The sequence below is a fragment of the Cyanistes caeruleus genome, chromosome Z, assembly GCF_971803275.1.
Source record: "Cyanistes caeruleus chromosome Z, bCyaCae1.hap1.1, whole genome shotgun sequence".
Taxonomy (NCBI): Eukaryota; Metazoa; Chordata; class Aves; order Passeriformes; family Paridae; genus Cyanistes; species Cyanistes caeruleus.
The window spans coordinates 73106643-73127640 of record NC_141732.1 but is presented as its reverse complement, the minus strand read 5'-3'; the positions used below and the strand labels follow the sequence as shown (position 1 = coordinate 73127640).

At 49.4% G+C, this 20998-nt stretch overlaps 1 protein-coding gene across 4 annotated transcripts in view; it reads left to right on the top strand.

Moving 5' to 3' along the window:
* The window catches only part of GALT (galactose-1-phosphate uridylyltransferase), a 48634-nt gene that overhangs the window by 15026 nt on the left and 12610 nt on the right, over positions 1-20998 (top strand). The window contains exons 12-13 of one of the 4 annotated variants that reach the window (XR_015280086.1): positions 832-920; positions 5533-7389. The gene's annotated coding sequence lies outside the window, so the exon portion shown is untranslated. Of the gene's footprint in view, positions 1-831; positions 921-5532; positions 7390-16244; positions 18629-20998 lie in introns of those variants that run through there. The other 3 variants (XR_015280087.1, XM_086867017.1, XM_086867016.1) reach the window with 3 other exon arrangements.

Below are 20998 nucleotides of genomic sequence, written 5' to 3'. Positions count from 1 at the left end.
TCATGTTTTCCAGGCTGGACACAGGGAGGGTTTGGTCTTGTTCCCCTTTTTGTGCTCTCCAGACTGCCATGTGCAGACTTTCATATGGATGGAAAACAAGCAAAACCTCTTATCACTCCTGCAAGTCTAGTTTTCCACTCTTTGACTGCATTTAATACCTTTTACTTCATATCTTTCAGCACTTTACAATAGGACCAAACCAATATAATATCTGTAACAACTCCGGTTTTGAAGGGATGGTGTCTGGAGGGAGAGAAATTATCAACCTGGGACAGGGATGATGCTGTGGGCGTACCTGGGCAGAGAGAAACATGGCTGGACTGGGAAGCTGGGGTGCTCTTGTCCATTCTCTGGGGGTGAGAAGCAGTGCTGTGTTGTCACCCAGTCCCGTGCAGGTGGCTGTTGGGACAGCTATTGTCCTGTGGGGAAGGCACTGGGACAGATCCTGGAAAAGCTCACTAGTTCCCCCAAGAGCTGCAGCCAAGCTGAACCAGAGGAACACGCTGGGACTGGAAGTGGAGAAATCAGGAATGTGCCTGCCAAAATCTTTGGCCAAGGTGTCCAGAGGAGGGGCAGAGGGGAACTAAGGGCAAGCGGATTGAAGTTGTGCTGGGCTAGAGCCTGTCTGGATGTTGGTGAAGGGCTGGGACCTCATGGGCTGGGTCCAGCTTGGCACTGCTGGGTTTGCAGCCCCTTTTCATCCCAGGGATGCTCAGTCTCCCAGCTGCACCCCATGGGCATCAGTACAGAGCAGCTAAGGGGCACAGTGCTCCATCTACTGCTCTTCAGCATGAAAATACCCATAGGTACCAAGGGAATTTTTAATTCTAGGAGCCACCTACTTCCCTAGAGAGGCCAGAGGTGTTCTCAGATTCTCCATCCTGAATGACTGACCCCAATGCCACTGCTTTGCGTGGGAAGTAAGTGGTTCCTCTTTGCTTTTTACTGTCTGCTACGTTTAAGTCCAGGTGTTTAACTCTGATCTTGGATCGATTTAAACTTATCCGTTTTTTCTATGACAAGGGCCTCTGAGATGATGAAAAATTGACATGGTGTAATAGCAGAGAAATGTCTTTGGATCTGCAGCCAATCTCTCTTGCAGTGTAGAAATGAAGCCCTCCAAACACTACAGAATATCTGAGCAAATTCAATAGTTTCTCATTTTTATATAGGTATATATATATATATATATGTATGTATGTACATGTGCATAGCTCCATAATACTCATATTAAAATTCTCCACCCATTTCATTGCAGCATCTGGCCATCAGAAATGCAGCTCCTAATGCCGTGGGCTAATGGGATATGTTTTTATTTGTCCTTGTTATAAAATAGGTACCTCCGTATTAACTTTGCAGGACATTATATTGATGTAGGGCAGTAAACTTTATGGCAGATTTCACAACCCTGTTAAGTGCATCATCTTAGGCTGTAATATCTATCTGGGAAGGCAAGTGTAACCATTGCCAGCAATACATACCTGGGAAGGTGGTGTGAAGCTGGGGGAGGAGAGGAGAAGTGGTGCCGATACCTGCAGGATCCTGGAGTGTGCAGGAGGCTCTCCAGATCCCAGGGAAAGGGGTTTGCTCGCTGTTCTTTGGCTGCTCACGAGGTCTCTCTCTGTGAGCAGTGTCGGTGCCAGCAGTGATTGCATCCCTCAGGGTTCTGGCTGGCTGCTCCAGAGGCTGTTTGCTCTCCTGTCCCTCCACCTTTCACATCCCCAGTAAATCTGACGCTATGCACACTGTGGCCGCTGGTCACAGATAACTGCTTAGCTTAAATCCTGCTTGAATTCCCTTGGCTTATCTGCTAAATGGGATCTCAGTTATAAATAGAGTCCTGCAGACATGAAGGTCTATTTGGGCAGGGGCTTGTTTGGCAAGGAGTTTTACACAAGTTGGAGCAAATTGCTGGGGAAAAGCAGAGAGATAATAACAAGGAAAATTATATTAAACTGGCTTCTCTGCTTCCTCCTTATCCCTTAGCTGTTAGCAACTCACCAGGAGAGTACAGCTCTCAAGCAGACAAGGCATCATGGGTCTCCACAACTCCAGTCCAGCAATTGCAGCTGTGAAATGCTGTCTCAAAGCCAGGAAAAGGAGAGAAAGTCGTCTTCATGTGTGCCCCCATGCCTGCCCTCAGAGAGGGATGGATCTGTGCACGGTGAAGATGAGCCCCATGGCCATTAAGGCACAGAAGTTGCAGGGATGCTGGCCCTCCTCCCCCAGCTCTTGGTGGCTGGCTGCCATCACTGTCAGCTAATTAGGATGCTGATAATTATTAGTGTTTCATGATTTAATTTTCTCCTCATTACAGTCTCTGCCTCAGCCTTACTGGCGCTGAGCAGATCTCTACAAAAGGCCGTAGGAGGTGGTGGGGGTGGTCCACACCCTTGCAGGACGCTAGTGAAACCGGGTCAGATGCAAGCTGTGCCTGGGTGGGGCCAGGTCAAAACCCCATAGCTTTGGGACACAGTGAAGACCAGGCTGGGCAGTGGGTTAGCAAGGCTGGGCCTGCAACAAGTCAGAAGAATCCTAATTCTTCTGAAAGTCTCTGGGGGATGAGTTCAGCACCTGCAAAAGACCACCATCTGGAGCTGTGGGGGGGGTGGTGTGCAGGAGAAAAGCTTTGTTGGTGTGTGTATCAAAAATTGCACAGCAACTCAGAGTGTTATGGGTGAAAAACAGCCAACAAATTAATTTATGTGGCTTAGTGCTGGATAAACGTTGTGTGGGGAAATCAGTTGGCTGGACAGGCTGGTTGGTCAGTGTCTGGTGGTGATGGGAGCCTCCATCAAAGGGTTCTTGCTGTTGTGTCCTCAGCTAGGCCAGGAAAATCTGCCAAACTTTATCTTGCTCCGTTCTTGTGGCTTAGCCAGGCATGATCCTACCTGAGCCCCCAGAGCATGCATAATTCAGTACCACTGACACCTCAAGTACATGAGGAACATCTCCTAAATCCCTTAACTGCATACAAAGGACAATCCTACAGACCGTTCCTAGTGATGCCCTGCAAACTTCTTGTCTCTACACAGGGAGGTCACTGCTGCGGCAGGGATGCTTTAAGACTTTCCTGCCAGGAGATCATCCCTTTTGAATACACAGATAGGGCAAGACCATCTGAAATTCCTACCTGGAAGGCTCCTGTAAGAATTAGTCAGATACTTAATTGTGAAGTTGCCTTGAGGGTGTTTGCAGCCAACATGAATTTTCAGGACTTACTCCATCCTTTTGCTTGCAAAGCCTTTTAATTTCTTTCCCTTGTCTGGTGACCAAACCCCACCAGGGAAGAGTCAGGTTTTCCTGAGTCTTGGGGTGGTGCAGGGAAAGGACATTTGAGCAGACATTGCTGGCTGGAATTCAGCACCAAGACCCTTCCCTGTGCACAATCCCGGTTGCCAAATGAGCTTTGGCTTGGGCCAAATTTTCCACAAGGGCAGAGGTGGGTAGGAGAGGGACCTGGTGGTAGGGAACCTTGGAATAACCTCTGTCCAGGTCTGTGCAAGCCCAGATTGCTGCCAGCACTGCCTGGCACTGGGCTTGAACCAGGAGCATGGTGTGGTGCAAATGGGGAACGAGAAAAGCAGCTTGACAGAGGGCAATTTGGGTAAAGCGGCATCAGGAGTGTCAAAATAGATTTGTTTCCAATATAGAAAACACCTCCCCAGGGAGCATGAGGGAGACTTAGGAGTTGTTAGTTTTGGATGCGAGGCAGTGAATTTGATCTGCGAACAAAGGGGAACTGGCAAAGCTGACAGCTTTTGCTCTGATTGCTTTGCTTCCTCTGCGCCGGGCTATGTATTTTTTATTTTTTTTTATCCTTTAATTTTTTTTTTTTCCCTTTTAATTTATTGAAATGCTCTGGATCTCAATTCACTTTCTTTGCTCTTTACTTCTTATTGCTTTGGCTGAAACTTTAAATCCCCAGTATGACTGGGATAAGGGCAAGAATAAAAATATCCCATGGAAAAACAAACCAGCCCAAGGACATGAAAACAAGCTGCAGCATTTCTGATGTTCAGTTTTGGTAGCAGAGGGTGGCTGTCTCTTGGGAGCAGGACAGGGACAAGGGGGTGGAGGGCTTTGCCAGTCCCTGCACAGCAAGGTGGTCAAAGTGAATTGGTGGGCTGCACTCTGACTCCTAAGGATCAGAGTCTCTGCTAAAATCATCTGCCTGACTTGAAGGGCAGGATAAAGGAGAAATCTCCCTGCCAAGGGGTGAGGCTAAAGGCTTTTCCTGAAGCTAAGAAAGTGCCAAGAAGGAAGCTTTGCCTTGTGAAATGTCCTCTGAGAGCTAAAGGGACATTAAAAAGTAGTTGCCAAACCACCTCCATGCCTGATCCTGTTTTTTCAGAAAAGAAAATCCTTTTTCACAGGGAGAAACTGAGGCCCAGGGAAATAGTGTACTATCAGTAGGTGGGGAAGGCTTGGAGCAGCACCCCACATTTCTGGGCATCAGCTGTTTTCCCTCTGTGCAGACAGCTTGTGTAGTCAATGTGTCACGTTACTCTCCTTTCATCAGTCTGAAATTACCATTTGTAAAAAGGGGAAAGAAATCCAAATCTTCAAGAAACCACTCAGGCTGTTATCTGAGGCTTGTTTCTTTTTTTGTTGGTTTGGGAGTTTTTTTGGTTGGCTTTTTTTTTTTTTTTCCCCTTTTTTTAAAAATCAAAGGAACAGATGTTTCTTTTTGATATTAAGTGGGCTGCAGGGCTGGATCCTGCTCTTGCTTCCAGCACTGTGTATCTGGAGTGAAGCAGCAGTCCCTCCAGTGGGGAGAGGTACTTCTTTGCAGTGCCTGACCCCTGGAAATTTTGGGAAAGGGGCTTTCCCCTCTTTGTGGCACCTTGCTATTGATGACATTAAGAACAGATGCATTTACAGCCTGCCTGCTTTGGAGTGGCTCTGGGAATATTTCTCCTTCCTGAGTGCTGTTTTGTCTCCCTCAAAACAGGGCAGGTTTAGTTTTTCTGCAGCCTCCCCATGTGCCTTTGGCTCAGCTTCTCTTTCAGTGGTGCTTTTCTAGCACTGTCCATGGCTGCCCCTCAGAGAGACCCAGGGTGGATCACTGCAGCTCATCTCAAGAATTTCCTGGAGAAAACCATTTCCCAACGGGATCCCAGAGCCCTGCTCAACCTTAACCTTTCTGTCAGTGTTGGCAGGTGCAGACCAGTCTCCTGCAGGACTTTGTGTGCAGGGACTGGTTTGTAAGATGTTTTTCTGCAGCAACTGGCCTGTTATCACCTGTCTTGACCCTTCTTGCATTTCTACTCCAAAAGATGTGGTGAGTAACTATTTGCCCTGCCAATGACCTTGAAGCACAGGGCCACAGGCTTGTGTTCAGATGAAACCTGCACACCCTGTATGGATGTCATGGCCTGATGTCAGGGTCTGATTCTGCCAGCTGCATCTCTGGTCTGTGTCACAGTTGGAATTAGCTCCTGGTAAAAAATGATGAGAAAGCTGGAGCTCAAGTGATGTGCAAGGTGGGATCCTCAGGGCTGAAATTTGTCATTGATTTCCCCAAAACAGGTGATTCTCTACAGATCATAGTGGCATCTTCTCGCAGCGTATTCGAGCTGATGCTCAGGAAGGAGCTCAGCAATGCACAGTGATGAACCTCATCATCATCATCATCCTCATCACCAGATTGGCAATGGGGCACAGCACACAAGGAGCTGCAGCCCATGGACAGATGCCTGGTGGAGGGAACAGTTTCTCAGCCCTGCCTGTCTCCTCAGGGCTCCCTGCCCTGAAAAGAGAGAGGGGTCCGCCCATGAAATGCCTCATCCTGGGCCCAAGCGAGTAAACTTCATGATCATCCTGCTACTTTGAGAAGCAGCATCTCAGGGGTGTCTGCTGCATTTCTACAAATCTTAACACCTAATCTTGGAAGGGAGGAACCCTAATTTGAGAGACACGTGCTGGCCTGGAAAGTGCATGAGCGCTATTCCTGGCCACACTGCAAAGGATGGTCTCCACGCCTCCAGCACCACAGATATCCTGACAAAGCTGCTCTCTGAGGACAGTGGCCACATTTCAGAAAAGGTTATGGACTCCTGATCAATAGCTGAAGACTCTCACTGCTCCACATTAGGGCTGAGGTACGGGGGACTGTGGCTGGTTAGGTACAGAAAAGAGCTCTGGACTGCATCAGAGGCATCTAAGATGTCAGATTGTCTTTAATCATGAAAATACAAAAGCAAGAATGTAGTCTAACTACATGGCTGTGCTGAAATAATAGCTCATTTAGAAGGTGGAATTTAAGCCTAAAAGCTAACATTTTTGGTGTGTATTTATAACAGGCAGGCACACAGAACCTACCTACACTGCATTTAATTTCTTTCACAAGCTCCTTTGATCCAGGCATTACTGTCCGGGCAAAACTGGCACAAGCTCCTTTGCAGGCATGACCAACCATGCTGCTGTGAGCTGCCCAGCACTGGAACTGAGAGTGGATTCATTTTAATTGAGTGTTTGGGCTAGCTACAGCAGCCAGAAATCTTGCTTCAGCTTGTCACCATGAGCTCATTACCTCCAAAACCTAAAGCCTTGCCTACCTCACAGGGATGGAAAAATGGGGCACTTGCCAGGTGCCTGCAGCAGGTCTCAGCTACAGTGTGTTGGGGAGGACGATGCTGGGATGGGGTGGGGGGGACACCCAGTTTGACTGGGATGGAGCCAGGAGGTGTTTGTGCAGCCTCTTGAATGCCCATAGGACATGTGGAGTAAAATCACTGGAGAGAAGGGTGTGGATTCTGGGTTTTCAGCACTGTTGTCACTCTATTTGCCCCTGGGCAACCAGGAGGACCACAAGCTCTGGGAAACTCAGGAATTCCTTCCCTTTGAAGGCAGGCAGATGATTGCTGGAGTCACTGGTCCTGCTCCAAACTCCTCCTGCACTGGCCTCCAGAGTACAGTTATTTTTGCAAAGAAGGAGAGGCACTGCTAAAGGATGGCCCATTTTGATCACATCAGAGCCAAGCTGGACCACAGATCCATCTGGGAGGGAAGACAAACCCACTGCCTGGGCTCCTCCACTAGCACATGCCTAGCACATGCCCAGTAAAGCCTGCTCCCTCTCCCAAATAATACCTCAGCCTACCACAAGCTCTGGGATTGTTGGAGTTCAAGTTGCAAGTGCTGACCACTCCTTGTACCAATAGACAGTGAAGAATGTATGTACTCCCTCAGCACCTCCTCCATGCCTTTAAGGACTATTATTTTCCCTGGCTGTACACAATCTCTTTTCCAGGCAACAGTGTCCCACTTGACTAATTCCTCCTGGTACTGAAGCTTTCCCAGACCTTGGGTTGTCCCTGGTTTGGGATCTGGGAGAGCAGGAGCATACACACTGTCCATGTATAGAGATTTATGTTGTTACATTTATGGTGTTGTCCGTATTTTGCTGTTATGTCCTGACAACGGGTACCACTCTCTGGAGCAGCAGCACCTAGCTCATGAGCTTGGCAGTGCCCCAAACAGTTTATTTCCATTGTGTAAATCAACCTTGTATCTCATTTGTCATCTCGTTGATAAGCAGTTTTGGCAGGTCCTTTGGCAGCTTTTAGAAATCAGGTTACCCTAAACACGTGGTGCTGGCAGAAGATGTCACCTCAGTGTCTACACCCTTCCCTAATTCATTCAGCCACAGACTGAGCAGTGCAGGTGCCTGTGCTCCCTGACTGAAGGGCTGTGCTCCTCTGCTGAGAAACTGATCATGCATCCCAGCCTGTTTGTCCATTTCTAACTGGGAAAACACCCCTGCTCTTCTGCCACCACCTCAACTCCTTTAGGGGTTGTTTTGCTGCTTGTCTTCAGGTTTGTTTTGAGATCAGCCATAGAAAACTTATGGGATGGGAACCCTTCCAAACCTGCTTGCAGTGTTTGAATAGCAATGGTCCTCTGCTTTGTTCTGCTGTGGGCTTGTCCTCATTCCCTGCATCTGGGAGAAGGAATAACCCCTTGCACCAGCACAGAATGGGGGCTGACCAGCTGGAAAGCAGAAGGATAAGGACCTGGGGATCCTAGTGGACAACAAACTATCCATGAGCCAGTGGAGCCCTTGTGGCCAGGAGGGCCAATGGTGTCCTGGGGTGCATTAGGAAGAGAATTGCAGCAGGTTAGAGAGGTGATCCTGCCCCTCTGCTCAGCCCAGAGGTGTATCTGGAGTGCTGTGTCCAGGTCTGGGCTCAGTACAGGAGAGATGTGCTGCTCCTGGTGTGAATCCAGCAGAGGGCTATGAAGATGATTAAGGGATGGGAGCATCTCTCTTATGCAGTAAGGCTGAGGGAGCTGGGCCTGTTCAGCTGGAGAAGAGATGACTGAGAGGGGTCCTCATCAATGTTTGTCAGTATCTGAACGGTGTGAGAGGATGGACCAGGCTCTGCTTGGTGGTTTTGCACAATAGGGCACGAGGCAATGGGCAGAAATCTGAATATGAGGAAGAATTTCTTTACTGTGCAGATTTCCCAGAGAGGCTGTGGAGTTTCCTTCACTGGTGGTACTTACGAACTGCCTGGATGCAATTCTGTGTCACAGGCTCTAGGATGGTCAGGGTGGTGGGACCCTCTGCAGTACCTTCCAACATTCTGGAATTCTGTGATTCTGTGACCTCATGGTCCTGCAAACTCTGTTGCTCCTGAAACAGGGACCCTTGAAGGAGGGACCATTCATTTTTATGGTAATGGCAAATTGATCTTCATACTCTTTTCCAGCTGTCTTATTGTGTATTTACATTTAACCTGCCAGAGGCTGTGCTCTTTTAAAATTCCTTAGTTGAACAAGCCTTCAATATGTGAAATCTGCCCCCTTTTCTTCCTTGCTCTGTAGTTGTACTCAGCTGGCCTTTCAAAGGTCTTTTTTGTGAGGAGGAATGTGCCCATGCTGAGCCTCCAAAAGGATATTTTTATCCAGTCCCTATGTTTCCTGCATAGGGAAAAAGGATTCATCTCTTTGGCTCTTTATCTAGTTTTGATTCTTTTTAATGAGTGTCTTCAAGGCAATGTCATTCCCTTTTCTCAAGGAAACATGGGCAAGGGGGATTTTACCATATGTACGTGATGGGTACCTTATGTATGGGTGGTGGGCACTGTTTGCTTGGAGGAGTTTCACATCTTTTTGGTGAAGCAAAGTTTCATGTCTTTTTGGTGAGCTCAGGCACCAAGCTCTTTGTGCAAAATCCTCTCTAGCAGCAAAAATATCATGTCAGCATCACACAGGGAAATGGTCAAGAAACACTAATTTGGGTTCAGAGACCTCCTGAAGCCACAGTAAGAAGGGAGCCTGGAGCTGCTCTAGAAATTGTCAGCAGTGTTGTTTTCATTAATTTATTCATGGAAAGGGTTGTCAAGCATTGAAACAGACTGCCCAGGGAAGTGGTGGAGTCATCATCCCAGGAGGTGTCTGAGGAGGACATGGCCTTCGTGCTGTGCTCTGGTTGACAAGGTGGTGATTGGTCAAAGATTGCACTCAGTGTCTTGGAGGTCGTTCCTGACCTAAAAGACTCTGTGATTCCTCACTGCCTCCCATCCCTCCTCCTTCAGGAGAGGTCTGTTTTTCTCTCTGGACCCATGGCAGGGAGGTTTGGCTGGTCCTGCTCTGCAGCAGGGTGCAGCAGACGCCCCTGTCAGCCTGCAGTGGCTGCTCTGTCAGAAGAGGAATGTTGTATCCAGCTGGATCCATGAGGTCTCTGTGATCTTTTGGAGGGAAATGGCACCTCAGATGGCAAAAATTTCTGGGTACCTGTGGAGAAAATGTGTATTGGACCTTCTTTTAATTTTCTTATATTATTGTATTCTTTTAATTATCTTATTTTTTCAGTCTTCGCAGCAGCCAAATTGTCTTCTCCAGCAGCTTTGCAGCTTGCAATATTTGAGGCTGTTTTCCTGCCCTGGGCAGTCCCCCATGACCAGCCATGCTGTGCAAGGAATTTTCCCCCAGTGCTGCTTGTGCTCTTGTGCACTTGCAGCAGACCCAGAGCAGAGAGCTAAGAAGTTCTTACAGCAAGCTGCACTGTGACTGCAGCATGACAGGATTTACCAGATTTCTCTGAGAAACAGCACTGGTTTGCCCTACAGCAATGTTCCCTGCATGCTGTTGGTCTTCATGGTTCCTTGGGAAACCAGAGTGACTGCAGTGAGCAGGTGAGGATGGAGTCTCCCATGGACTGGGTTCAGCTGTGCTGTGGCTCCCTTGGTGTCTGCATGGTGAGGTTTATGTCCCACTGTTCCCCAGTTGGATACCCAGATCAGGCCAGAGGAGAAAGGCCAGCAGGAAGAGCTCTGCACCCAGCAGCTCAGTGGCTGCCTTCATCCCATCACAAAGGCAAGCTGAGGCTGAGCTGGGGAGCCTTCTGCACTGGGATCAGCCAGATGAGCAGACTTTTTTTTTAATTAGACATCTGGAAAAATCTGGCAGGAAGCCCACTTAATTATTCTTGGTGCTCAAGGATGCTCTCAGGAGTCCTTTCCTTTCTGCCTTCTCTCAGAGCTTCTTCCTTCCAGTGGGTCACCATTTGCACACCCTGGAGAGACCCTCACTCTTGGCCCTGGTGGGGAAACTACTCTTCCAAACTTCAAAGGCCCAGGAGTGTCCATCAGTCATCAGACACAATGTGGGCACCACAAGGTGGTGAGGAGGGTGAGATGGGGCAGAAAAATCAGGCTGTGGGACATCGCCCTTCCTGAGGACCTGTGCTGCATTGCCTGAAGCTGCATTTTGGAGTGTCCTGAAGGCAAGTTTCACATCTCTGGCTAACAGCAGTGTTTGCAGTGCTTTGTCCCTGGTGTTTGGCACAGCATGTGAAAGATCTTTATGGTTTGCCTTCCATCACCTCCCAGACTCAGAACAGAGTTGAGATGCTCTGTTTGAGAAATCTCAACACTGGTTTCCAGCCCTGTACCCAGGCTGCTATGAGCGTGGTGAGGCACTGGCACAGGCTGCCCACAGAAGCTGTGGATGCCCCATCCCTGGCAGTGATCAAGGCCAGGTTGGAGAGGCCCCTGAGCAATCTGGGATAGTGGAGAGTGTCCCTGTCCAGGGCAGGGTGGTTGGAAAGAGATGGAAAGGTCTTTAAGATCCTTCTAGTTCAGACCATTCTGTGATTTTGTAGTTAGCAGCTGTGCACAGGGCAGGGTGTTCAGATGCCTTGTTCTTCCCTGTAAGCACAGTACAGTAACCTGCAATCCACTGGGCAAAGAGGTCCTTGCTGCCTGCACTGCCTGCTTGCAGCCTGGAACCCCTCAGCTCTGCACCAGCCCCTGGAACCTGGCTCTGCATCAGACTCCTCTATTGTCCAAAGGGATGCTGACAGCATCCCCTCATCCCCTGATGGAACTAAATAGCTGCAAACTCCTCTCTGAACATCTAGTTCCATTAGCAAAATGGGGAAGGCCAGCTCCTCCATGCTGCAACTGGAGCTCCAAGGGTGGGTGCAGAAGCATGAAAAGCACTGGAGAAACACAGCTGCTGCCTTGATCCTTCCTAAAGCTTAAATGATACTGGTGGGCTACAGGAAACAGTTTGCAATTAGTATATGGGAGGCACAATGAGATAATTCGCCACCAGTTAATAGGGTGAATTTGACAACCATTCCCTGCTTGCTGATGTTTGGCTAATTTGACATCAGTGGCTTTGTTAAGTGATTATGAATTGCACAGGAGGTGCAACAAGCTGGATCTTGCTAACAAGGGTGCAATGATGTGTAAATTGTGCAGGGGACATTAACTGCTCCCAGGGCGACTGCTCCTGTCCTACATGGTTGTAGTGTCTCCTGGATTCTCCTGCTCCCTGCCAGAGCTGCCTGCTGGCCTTGTGGGGAGGGAAGGCACAGAGCCCACCTGGCGATGGCCCCTGCACCTTGGTGTCCTCTTGGGCTGCCATGCCCAGCTTGACAAGACCACTCTACCACCCTCTGGTCTGTCTGACCAGCAGCAGGGCTGGCTGTTAGGGGACATGGATCTCAGCATGGAAGGGATTAGGAGGCCTGGCAGGATACCTGCAAGGAGATGGCTTTTGCAGACAAAATAGTCAGCATAATGAGGAGTAAGAAAGTACTCCAGTGGATGATATTAAGGAGAAGGGGCAGATAGCACCAAGATGGGCACAAAGGAAGAAAGAGACAAACTAAAACTTTTGTGATGGCCCAAGGGAAACCTGCAGGATGGCACTTACCAGACAGGGAAGTTTGAGCTCCCTTGTGGTCCTGAGGGACTCTGACATGCCACTTCTGACATGTCCTAGGCAGAGGGAGTGGCATGGAGACAATCAAGAACACCCTTGAAAACCTGGGATGTTGTGGGGCTGTGCCTGAGGGTTATAGCCTCTACACCAGGAGACATGAAGTCTTGGTCTGGACAGGTGTCCATCTGCACAGTGCTTGTTTTGCTACCCCCACACCTGTGCACAGCGAGGAGCTGAGGGTGGGAGGGAAGCAGGAATGCCCTGCCCAGGCTTTGAGACAGGCAGGCACAGATGTGCCTGTGGAGGCAGTCCTGTGGCTGGGTCAGCACTGTGCTCTGGACTGAGCCAATTGTCCTGCTGGGAGATGGGGATAATTAGCTTGAGCCCAGCGTGTTGCTGATGGTACTTTTGAAAAATGCTGCCTTAGATATTTCAAGGGCGTGCAGCTAAGCAACCTGTTAAATGCTCTTACAAATCTAACAAGATAACCAGCCCCCTGAGAAGCTGAACAAACACTTGCTTTTCCACTCAGAGGAGGTGAGCAACCTTTGCAAACGTCAAGCCGTTCTCCAGGAGGCTTGGGGGCAGTGCAAGAAGAATCCTCAGGGGCCACAAAATGGGAATAGAAACCCTTGTAAAGTGGCTTGTCTTCAGCAATTTGTCTCTTTGCTCTCTGACTTGAATGAGAAACTGCAGAGACAGCATGAAAATGAAATATAACCAGGAGGAATACTCCATTTCAGCTCTCCTGCATCTCTTACTGCTCCCTCCGGTCCCTGCCACTCATCTGCTGAGGTCCAAGGCAAAGTGTTATTGAGCTGCTGGATCTGATTGAATTTTTTTCACATCCCTGAAGGGTCGCAGTGACTGGAGCACTGCTTTGAACAGGAGAGGACATGGTTAGCCAGTTGGCAGGACCAGTCCTCGTGAGACCCAAGCAATGTCTGGCTGAGACTGCTGAATGAACGGGTGGCAAGGCCAGCTCTCTGTTGCCATGTGGAGACTGCAGCAGATATTTGAAGCAATAGAGGCTGAAAGTAAACCTGCCTTGGTAACATGCTCAGATAATAGTCATATCCTGACATGTAACTGTGGAGAGGAGCTCTCTGCTGCCCCATTGCTGTGATTCCTCCTAATGGGATTTGATGGGCTCCAGGTAACACCCTTAGGAGTGTGTTTCTGTCCCTGGATTGAATGTCTATCTTGGGATACCCTGGGATTTGACTTGGCTCTGAGCTGCTCATCTGCTAGTAAGCCCTGGAGGGCTGCCAACATTTTGGAGAGGAAGTGAGAAGCAATTCATGGCTTCAAAGAGGGCTCTGAGCCATTTAACTCCCAAGGCATCTCCAAGAGTGAGCATGGACCCAGAGACATCTGAATCATCCTTCCTCTGCAGGCTACATTGTGGGGATGTGGTAGACAGCCCCTGCTACCATACAGCGGTGAAACGAGGAAGGCAAAATTCCAGAGCCTTTGGGAACACTCCTCTCCTGAAAGCCCAAGGCTGTTGGTGGCCACTATGGTGGCGTCATGGGGATCTCATGTGGAAATGCAAGGCTTGCTGGGGTCGAGGAGGTGAGGATGAAGAGCTGTTGCTCTGCACTGTCCATTGCTGTGGAAGAATTGACAGAGGAATCATCCTACTTTTCAGGGTGTGCTCTGCCACCTCTTCAAAGCTCTTCAGCCAGACCCAAGGCTACGTGGTGTAGCTCAGGAAGTGAGAATGCAACCTGTTCCCTGAGCTGCAGGCTGGAAGCACGAGGACTCCTGGGCCTTTGGGACAGGGGAAGAAGTGTTGTGAGGTCCTGCAGCTATTTGCACAGAACAAGTCCATCCACAGTTTTCAGGATCTCTGTGATGTTCAAAAGATGTCTGAGCTGTGGTTTTCAGTCTTGTCCCTCTCTGGGGGTCCCCAGCTGTAGCTTTGGGGTGGGGGGTGCTGCCTGTCTGTGCACAGCTGGAACTCACAAATGGGTGTGCATCTGCTCCCAAGCCAGCACTGCTCAAGCCTGGACAGGAGATGGCTCCTGCTGGCTTCAGTGACATCAGGCTGAGCTGCGAGCAGAGCTGGCTGGGGACAACATGTATTTCTTCTCCAGCTGGCCCCACCAAAGGCAGGAGCAGAGACCTGGCTGTGGTACCTGTTTCCACCTCTCTGCAGGGTGCAGTGGAAAGCAAACCCAGCCCAGCAAGGACAATAGGTAAATAGAGATGAGATGAGATGAGATGAGGTGAGATGGGCAAGGACGCTGGTGGTGGGGCTGGGCTGAGCATACAGTTGCTGGACCATGATGAAACCCCTCAAAAGGCAGTGGAGTCTCATAGATTGTCCTCCCCATTCCTTTGGAGTGGAGAGAGACCTCGGCTCCACATTTCTGTGGTTTCTTTGCTCATTATAGGAAAAACGAAGGGTGAAGACAGGTCCATGAATCATTACTGTTTGGTTTGGCTGCATCACTGCTCTGTGTTTAGGAACGGCTGATTCTTTTTCTTCTTGTGAGTTGTTCTCTCTTCCCTCACTCCTTCGGGTTTTGGGGTTGTTTTCTGGTTTTTGTCCCTTCAATTGTCCTGAATTATTGCAAGATGGTGAAATAGAAGATCTCTTCCTTTCCTTGCATTGGCTTCTCTTGCAGCAGATGTCAAATAAAAGAGTCCAGGTTTTGAATACCTCATCCCAAAAGGGGATCTTTCACCCATTCCATGATGAAACATTGCAGGAAGCCACTGGCGTGGCCTGCAGGCTCATGAGAGCACTTTCCAGGGAAAAAAAACAACAACAACCCTAAAGTAAAGAGGAACAGGATTCCTCTATCCATTTCTTAATTATGTATTTTTTTCAGGTTCTTGCTGGAACATCTGTTCTGAATTTGTGCACAACGTTAGTATCTCTAGATTTGTTTATTCCTTTGCTGCTGGGACACTGGGGTTGTACGGTGAGAGGGTGCACACACCACCACACCCTTGCACCTCAGCAGGGTGGGCAGGACAGAGGACACAGCAGTGTAATGACTGCTTCCATCTCATGCTCCACAGGAGAATTAGGGCTGCTCCCTTCCCCTCCCACTGCTACTCATCAGGGGTGGCCGTACTTTTGGCATGCACAAGCTCAGAGTCCAGTTTTTGTCTTGTAGCAGGTATATGTGCCTCTGTGCCTGGAGAAGGTGTTCTCAGACCCACCTCTCTTCTGCTGTTCCAGGCTGAGGCTGGGAGGGGAGGCAGCACTGCTGTGTTTGCAGTGATGAGGGTCCTGGAAAGACAGGGTGCAATTTTCTCATTTGAATCTGTGCTGGGTTATAATTTTTCCTAATTCGTCACCTGTCATGACACAGGAGTGAGGAATGAGAGCTCCCTCTTACATATCACTGCTTGATTACATGGTGTCAGAAGAGGCTTTCACAAATTATTCCACATAGGTGGAATAGTCTGGAAGGGGACTTTGGTAGGGAGCTACACACAGGCACTGCAGTCTTTGCAGCTCACCTGGCAGCTGGTTATGTGGAGGAGGCCATGGGGTGGACATCCTGGTCTTTCAGGTAGATGGACACCCTCAGGAGTCAAAAATCAGCTTTAGGTTGAACTGGAAGGAAAAAAGCAAGTCTCCCCCAGAAATCTGAGTGTGGCTGACATCCTGATGGCATTGTCCCTTGACAGGGCCTGCTTCTGCCCTGTCCTCCCAGGTTGGGTAGGGATGTTTGTGGAGCATCCTAATGGAGATCAGGCTGGGGTGTTGTTAACCACCCACAACTCAGCAGTGGGATTGTCCTGGGATTGCGGCAGGAGGGCTAATCAGGGAGCAAACTGTCAGGGGTATAATCAAATCAGGGAGAGGCTGCTGTGAGAATTGGAGGTGACATTGCAAAGTGTGTGTGTGTGTGTGGGCTGTTTGCAAAACGATGCATGTGATCACTGAAGGAGGGCAAGCGAAGAGTGAGTCTGGCTAACAGAGCCTGGCTCAAACGTGTGTTGAGGACAGGGATTTAGACATTTCTTCCAACTTTTTCTGTCTTAGTTTTCATGGGCTCTTTAGAGAAAGTGGGTTTGTGTTCCTTTGTGTCCTACAGAGACAATGAGGAGGCACAGATTTGTTGAATGATCACATGGGCAGTGGCTGTGGGAAGCAGTGGAACATCATAAACTGAGAAAGGATGATGAGGTACTGCCCTCCTGCCAAACAGAATTCCACCCCACTGTATACTTCATCACCTTCTTGTGACTGCATGGTGAGCCAAGAAGTGGTACTGATATGGCTAAAAAATGTATTTTGGGTGGTGTGGGGCATGCCAGGTTCATTTCAGGTGGGTCAGCTGCATGAATGGGCTCACTGTGCCATTGTATGACTAGTGGAGTTCAAGCAGAGGGGAATGAAGGGTGCAGGAAGGGGCTTTGTGGGAATAGCTTCAAAACTTTGGTGCAAAACAAAGCCAAAGCTGAAACCTTCTGCTGTCCTTAATCAGGCCAGGAGCTCCCTCAGAGTCTCTGAGACAGCTGGTACCAGCAGCAGCACAAATATTAGAGAGCCTGAACTGCTCAGCCCTTGCTATTACACTGTCCCCTGCTCAAGCATCCGTGCTCATGTGGGCTTGAATTCCCCTCTCCACATCATGTGCTTGGGCTCTCCTGACTGAGCTTGAAACAGAGGCTGGCTGTGGGACTGTGGTGTGGGCTGCTTGTGAGGGCCGGCAGTGAGCTGGGGCATTCTCAGAAAAGATCTCTGGCCCATGGGCTGGCCTTGTTCACCACAGACTAAGACTAGGGCAGCTGCAGGACAGATCCTGACACTGGGAGTCCCAGGAGAAAGAGCTGGTCCAGATGGTGGTGAGTGACAGCCTCCACTGTCTATCCAGTGGCTTGTACCCTAGCCCCAAAGAGTGTGTGGCCCTTTTCTTTTTGCCCTGGGAAGTTTGTGTGTTGCTGTAGCTGTTTGCCTTCACTGACTCTGGCCTAGAGACCTGGTCTCATAAAATCATAGAATGGTTTTGGTTTTAATGGTACCTTGAAGATCATCTCGTTCCAACCACCCCTGCCATGGACAGGAACACTTTCCACTAGACCAGTTTGCTCAGAGCCCCATCCAACCTGGCCTTGAACATTTCCAGGGCATCCACAACTTTTCTGAGCAAGTTTTCCGTGCCTCCCCAACCTCATGGTGAAGATTTTTTTTTTTCCTAATATCTATTCTAAATCTATTCCAAACATCTCCTTGCACCATAACAGCTCCAGCTGAAGTGATGCTGGCCAGCTCAGGGCCTCAGCAGCACATGCCATGCCTTGTCAGGGGAATTGCAGGGCTGTGCTTGAGCTGCTTGAAGATCCTAAGGAGATGCTTGAGCTGGTCTTCAAGCTGGCAGAAAGAGATATTTAAGGATCCCTGGTCCATGCTGGCCATGAAGGCCACCTTCCACATTCTCAAGGACCAGGGAGAATGTGACAATGGATATTGTGGGAGACCACGCACAGATCAGGAATAAATCAGCAATGGGCAGTGCCTTACCCAGCTCCCTCTAGCCCAACTCTCCTGCAGCACAAATGTTTTCCCTGTTTGCATCCCTGGATCCACTGTTTAATCTAGTTTCAAATGCCCTAGGCTTTCCTTGGGAAAAGCTTCTCCACAGCCTCATAAATCTTCCTGTCAGGAAGTTTTTTTCTTGCTACAGACCTGAGAATTTCCCTTTCTTAATTTCATGCTGCTTATCCTCCCTTTCCCATGCCGAGCCCTCCCCTGGATAAGCACTGAAGCAGGACAGCAGCAGCAGTCTCAGCAGCATATCTTTCTCTCAGTCTGCTCTTTTAAGGGTTATTTCTCACTTTGGACTTGTTCCTTTCCTCCTGTCTCGTCCCACCTGCTCCCAGGTTATGTTGTGAGAACCTTGGGTAGTTCTGGGAGAAGCACAGGATAAACCTTGTGGGGAGGCAGATGAGTTGGAGAGGCTCTCTGGAGCTTCTGGTCCCATGATCAGCTCCCCTTAGCTTGCCTGGCCTCTTTCTAAAATCCCCCTCACTTCTCACCCTCTGACAGTCAGGAATGACCAGTTGCTCTTTTTTTCTGCTGTCTAGCTTAAACTCTCTTTACTGCAGCTTCAGTCCCTCCCTGTATTGATTGCTTTGCCCAGCACGGCTGTGGAGTAGAGCTCATTGTTGTGACTTTTGTTTTGCAGCTTTCCCTCCACTGGAAGCTTGCTCATTTCCTACTTACACCACTGCTTAAGGTGACAAGAAGCACTGGTTCTGAAAGTCCTTTGGGCTCTCTTGGGAAAGAGTTTCAGGCTGCTGCCTTTGCTGCCCACGTACTGAAAACAGATGAGCCCAGAGAAGCACCTTGCAGGTTAATCTTGAGCCTCTAAATGTGGTCAGGTTGAGTTGCAGATGTTGATGCCAGAGTGTATTTATTCATTTCACAGTTTTGCTTATTTATCAGATCCTGTGATCATTAAATTGTGCATTACCATTTGGCATGTGGCAGGTTTTAATTCCTATGGCTGGTTTATGCCCTCTGCAGGTATTAGCCTAAATGCATTTCCTGACAAGTGATGGATGCTCCGAAAAGCTGTGGCAACATATTTATTGATCAGAGCTCTCCATAACCCCAGCTCACTAATGCAAGCTCTCGCAGTGCTAGGAACTATTGTCTCCTCAGACTGTTTCATTAACTCAGATGTGAGGGTTTGGTCTTTCCTTTCACGCAGGATGGAGTAAATCTTGCGTGGTGTCAACTCTGACAACAGCTCCGGCTCACTAAGTAGGGTAGACTTGGCCTGTGCTCAGCAAGGGGACCTCTGAGGGATATTTAGGGATAGAGAAGCCCTTCAATGACTTTCCAGAGAATGTAGAGGCAAACCTCCCAGGGATATTTGGGGCTGGAAGGTGCCTCTGCAATTGCCTGTCTTGCAGATAAGTCTGACCTACCTGTGCACTGGGTTGTGCAGCAGAGGTGGGAGCACAGCAGCTGGGTGCTGCTGCAGGCTCTCCCTAGCACAGATGGAGTTGGTTAGGGAAGTGCCACCTCGAGGTTCCCTGCAGGGTCTGCAGTGCAGAGCTGCCTAGGTGCTCCAGGGAATGGGATGTGTCTGCTGCCAGCAGGGCTCTGCTTGGAAAAAAAAAATAGTAGGGAAAGTTCTGCTTAGAAAGGTCTGTCTTGTCAAGGCAAAAGCTTCTGCTAACCCTTGCAGAGGTGGAGGACCAGAGAGGCACCTTGAGTTACCCCCTGTTTCCTAGAGGTGTATATGGATTCTGACACACTCAGGAACCTAAGGGACTACCACAGGTGAGGAGTAAATAATGGCGTGGCCAATTATCTACTGGTTAAAAATTGGTCAGGAAACAAATTCAGCCCAAATGTGAGTTATGGAGGCTTGAAGGAGTGACAGGCTACTGTGTAGTGGAAGCAGCATTGCCGTGTGATCCTTGCATACAACATGAAATCCTTTCCTTCTCTGCAGCTGCAAAGGATTGCTGCTGCCTGCTTTTCCCAAAACCACCCTGAATGAGTCTAATTTCTTCAGAAACAAAAACCAGAAGCCTTGAGAATTTCCCCATTCTTCTGGGAGAGAGCAGGGTAGATGCCCTGCATCCAGTAGAGCTGGGGCTTCACGAGGTGGAGTCACCTTGCAAGATCATGTCCAGAGCTCTGCCTGGCCATCCTCCCTCCTTTCAGAGCAGCAAGGTGGGATGACATCAGCTGGGAGCTTACTGGAGCCTCGTGCCTCGCAGGGGAAGTGGGGAGTTCACACTGGGACATGGCTTTGCAGAGCCACACCCAGACATGGGCACTGAGGGATGGAGAAAACAGAATGAAGCAGCCAAACCCCTGGCTGGTGGGGGAAAAGGTGAGAGGTCACAGAGAGCTGGTGGGAGGGTGATGTGGGATGCTGTTGGCACCTCTTGGAGTTATGGGAAACTCCAGCTGATCTAAACCTAAACCTGCTGGCAGGCTGTCTGCTGGAGAAGCTGCTCTCTGCTCACGCTGGAGGGGAGTGACATCCCACATATTGCAAGTATTTCTAGAAGACAGCTCCTCACCCCTTCTCCTGCAGTTTGTGTGACCTGAACACCGGTGGTAAGAGTAGATGAGGCTGTGAGGAGAGAGAACTCTGGTCTCAGTGTGATACCAGAGCACTCCACATGGATGTGATCCCTGTGGCCAGCACTGGCCTCAGCTCTGCCAGTCCTCACCACCTGAACACGTATTATTTGTGTGCTCCATGGACACTGGCTCATCTCCTCTGACCTCTCTTGCACAAAGCCTCTGGTCTGGGGCTGGAAACTGGAAATGGAGCCCCTGGAGATCCTGAGGCTAGAATAAAGACAAGCTGTGTGCTCACACCTCAGTCATGCCAACACTCACAGCTGTCTGACATGAGCAACTTTGGGTCTGAATTGACCACCAAGGGGGCAAATCCACCAACCACAAACCCAGAGCTGAAACTAGAAGAGTCCTCCTATGCAATCCTCCCAAAATGCCAGTGGTGTCAGGGAATGCTCATCCAGGTTCCACCACTTGGAGGGAAATTCTGTTTGGTTTGCTTGCATAAGCACCCCCATCTCTCATCAGCTGAGGGTCCTTGGGCCTGTTAGCAGATGATCACTAGGTTTGAAAGCTCTCAGTTGTCCTCACAGCTTGATCACAAATGAGAATGAATGGTGTCTTCAGGGGGCTGCAGCAGGGTATGAACTGGAGCCAGGGACCCCTTGTCAAGGGCACCTGGTACAGGTGGGTGCAAAATGAGAAAAGCAGAGTTGACCCTCCTGTCATTGCATGGGCAGCCAAATGCCTGGGGAAGAAGAGTAGAACGAGAATATTTTCACCTGGGGCATCACA